This window comes from Argopecten irradians, chromosome 15 (assembly GCF_041381155.1).
Source record: "Argopecten irradians isolate NY chromosome 15, Ai_NY, whole genome shotgun sequence".
Lineage (NCBI taxonomy): Eukaryota > Metazoa > Mollusca > Bivalvia > Pectinida > Pectinidae > Argopecten > Argopecten irradians.
In genome coordinates this window covers 9,200,738-9,205,089 of record NC_091148.1, presented here as the reverse complement: position 1 = coordinate 9,205,089, position 4,352 = coordinate 9,200,738, and positions in this window count along the sequence as shown.

Genomic DNA, 4,352 nt, shown 5'->3' with positions numbered 1-4,352 from the left:
TTGTTCTCAGACAGGAAAAATGCAGAAGTTAAGTCTTGCAATTTATTATTGAAGGATATATAAATTAAAATAAAAGGGTGCACCTGCTATCATGATTCAGACTTGCCAATTTTTTGTAATTGTCATGTGCCTATTTATTTGGAGCTCACCTGATAACAGGACTTCATTCTTTGAGATCTGCGTAGAGATCAAGATAGGAATTTAAATCAGATCGACTTAATAAAACAGTGTTTTCAATTACCATATTTGGACTACTATGTACCCCGGTATTAAAAATACATTGATTTTTTTGATAAAATTGCAATAGTCACTCGTACAAACAACATATACTTGTAATATTATACATATAATGAAGACCATTTGCAATTGAGTGACGGCTTTTTATAAATTCACAGCACTAGTGACTTATAACACATTTCACTAGTGACGAAACAGGTCCGTGTTTATATCAAACACATGATAACTGATAAGCTCTAAAATTAATTCTAGGTTCTTTTTTGCCTAGGGAGATAAGGTGCTGGATTAGTTGGACTGGGAAGGTTGTGAATTCAAATCTTGCCTAAGGAGGTCTTGTTTTATTTTAATAATTTGACATTTTTCCTATCTGAATGGGACATTGAATGGGAATTGTACCACCCTTCAATCTACACTGAACAAGAGGCCTGAGGGCCTGATATCGACTAACCTGGTTTGGTAATGCCATAGATAATGTTCTGAATACAGGTTCATTGTTTCTTTTCTGAAGGAATTTTAATATTAACCTCTAAATCCCCTATTGGGCCCCCACCCCTCCCGCCCCCAGGGGGTCAGAACCAAAATTTATACAAGTTCTGTTCCCTTCCCCCAAGGATGTTTATGGCCAAATTTGGTCACAATCCAAGCAAAACTGTAGGACAAGAAGTGATTTATAGGATTTACCTCTATTTCCCCTATTGGGCCCCGCCCCTCCTGCCCCCGGGGGACCAGAGCCAAAATTTAAACAAGTTCTGTTCCCCTTCCCCAAAGGATGTTTGTGGCCAAATTTTGGTTACATTCCATTCAGAGCTCTATGACGAGAAGCGATTTAAAGGATTTACATTGATTACCCCTATTGGGCCCCGCCCCTCCGGCCCCCCCCGGGGGGTCAGAGCCAAAATTCATACAAGTTCTGTTCCCCTTCCCCCAAGGATGTTTGTGGCCAAATTTAGTTACATTCCATTCAGAACTCTACGACAAGTAGCGATTTAAAGGATTTACCTCTATTTCCCCTATTGGGCCCCGCCCCTCCTGACCCGGGGGATCAGAGCCAAAATTTATACAAGTTCTGTTTCCCTTCCCCCAAGGATGCTTGTGGCCGAATTTAGTTACATTCCATTCAGAACTCTATGACTATTAGCGATTTAAAGGATTTACCTCTATTTCCCCCTATTGGGCCCCCGCCCCTCCTGCCCCCGGGGGACCAGAGCCATAATTTATCCAAGTTCTGTTCCCCTTATCCCAAGGATGTTTGTGGCTAATTTTGGTTACAATCCATGCAGAACTCTAGGACAAGTAGCGATTTAAAGGATTTACCTCTATTACCCCTATTGGGCCCCGCCCCTCCTGCCCCCCCCTTCCCCCAAGGGACTAGTAGTCAAAATGTTTACCTCATTACCCTATTGTTCTGTTCCCCACAAGTTCTGTTCCCCCTCCCCAAGGATGTTTGTGGTCAAATTTGGTTACAATCCATACAGAACTCTAGGACAAGTAGCGATTTATAGGATTTACCTCTATTTCCCTATTGGGCCCCGCCCCTCCTGCCCCCGGGGGGTCAGAACCATACTTTATAAGAAGTTCTCTTCCCCTTCCCCCAAGGATGTTTGTGGCCAAATTTGGTTACAATCCATGCAGAACTCTATGACTAGTAGCGATTTAAAGGAATTGTTGACGGACGGACGGACGGACGGACGACGGAAGCCGCGCCATGACATAAGCTCACCGGCCCGGGCCAGGTGAGCTAAAAATCTTTCATTTGACTTATAATAGGGAAAAAATCCTCTCTGTGGTCATGACTGATTTGCATATTAGGCACACACACTAGGGAGATAATTCGATTATCTGAATGGGAGATAACTCTTCCTACTTCCCACAATACAAAATAATCATTACTGCGAAAGTTAACTTCATAAATCAGCTCACTTCATAACATTTAAAAAAAAGGAAGGGATGATTATACAGACCAAATTTTGCCTAACATTTCACAAAATCATTGCACAAAATCAACTATTTATCATTTTGTTAAAAAAATTAAATATTTAAAATTTTTAATAGGAGGCAAGTGATATTCAGACCTCAAAATGGGAGAGGGCGTGCATTGGGTTGAATAAGGTACGTTAGTAATCATAAATACATAAACATATACGTAAAGTGTGTTGGGAGTATGGTATGTGATGCTTGATTTGACGTGTATTTTTTTTTACCTCAGGATGTAGCAGACTGGCAAATATGATATTTGTTTTTAGTTAAACTTTTAAAAAGTCTGAAATCTATCTGCAGAATATTTAATTCAAGATCTCAAAGGAATTTACTTCATTTACAGTTTCATTATATTTCTTAAATAGTATTGTTTATGGAAACTACTCAAAATGTGGAACATATTTCAAACTTTTGGACTTAAGCATCAGAGATTAATATATAATTTGAATGACGAATAAAAATTTGATGATAATATTGTTAGGTTTTTTGAATTTTTTTTTCCAAACCACCAGTTGAATGGAGCTTGAATTTATATTTCAATGGTTACCATTTATCGTTTAAGATCAATTATAAACAAGAGGCCCAAAGGGCCTTAACGGTCATCTGACTACCTTGGCAATAGTAAAATTAATTATATATGGTGTCACTTTGTCAGGACCATGTCAGGATCATTTTCAATTTCTTTCAACAAATCTTATTTCTTACAAGAGGCCCAAGGGCCTTAACATATAGGAAATTAATTAGATATAGTGTCATGGTAGCCATCTTCGATTTGGGATCAACCAAAGATGTAACAATACTTTGTCGGGACCATGTCAGGATCATTTCATGCAAGTTTCAGCTAAATCGCACCGGTAGAACTTGAGAAGAAGTTCAAAATGTGTTTTCAAGATGGCGGCTGTGGCGGCCATCTTGGATTTCAGATCGACCTAAAAAATAACAACACTTTGTCGGGACCATGTCAGGATCATTTCATGCAAGTTTCAGCCAAATCGCACCGGTAGAACTTGAGAAGAAGTTCAAAATGTGTTTTCAAGATGGCGGCTGTGGCGGCCATCTTGGATTTCAGATCGACTCGAAAAATAACAACACTTTGTCGGGACCATGTCAGGATCATTTCATGCAAGTTTCAGCCAAATCGCACTGGTAGAACTTGAGAAGAAGTTCAAATTGTGTTTTCAAGATGGTCGCTGTGGCGGCCATCTTGGATTTCGGATCGACCCGAAAAATAACAACACTTTGTCAGGACCATGTCAGGATCATTTTTATGCAAGTTTCAGCCAAATCGCACTGGTAGAACTTGAGAAGAAGTTCAAAATGTGTTTTCAAGATGGCGGCTGTGGCGGCCATCTTGGATTTCTGATCGACTCGAAAAATAACAACACATGGTCGGGACCATGTCAGGATCATTTCATGCAAGTTTCAGCCAAATCGCACCGGTAGAACTTTAGAAGAAGTTCAAAATGTGTTTTCAAGATGGCGGCTGTGGCGGCCATCTTGGATTTCGGATCGACCCGAAAAATAACAACACTTTGTCGGGACCATGTCAGGATCATTTTGTGTAAGTTTCAGCTAAATCGCACTGGTAGAACTTGAGAAGAAGTTCAAAATGTGTTTTCAAGATGGCGGCTGTGGCGGCCATCTTGGATTTCCGATCGACTCGAAAAATAACAACACTTTGTCGGGACCATGTCAGGATCATTTCATGCAAGTTTCAGCCAAATCGCACCGGTAGAACTTGAGAAGAAGTTCAAAATGTGTTTTCAAGATGGCGGCTGTGGCGGCCATCTTGGATTTCGGATCAACCCGAAAAATAACAACACTTTGTCGGGACCATGTCAGGATCATTTCATGTAAGTTTCAGCTAAATCGCACTGGTAGAACTTGAGAAGAAGTTCAAAATGTGAAAAGTTAACGCACGGCGGACGGCGCACGGCGCACGGCGGACGGCGGACGGCGGACGACGACGGACGAAACATGACGACTATAGGTCATCCTGACCCTTCGGGTCAGATGACCTAAAAAAAAGTTTGAGCTTCTTATCTACCCAAAGTTTAAAATATGAAAAATAATTAATTGCAATCCATGGTTTGTTTGTTTGATTAATTAACGTCCTATTACAGCTATCGGTCAAGTAA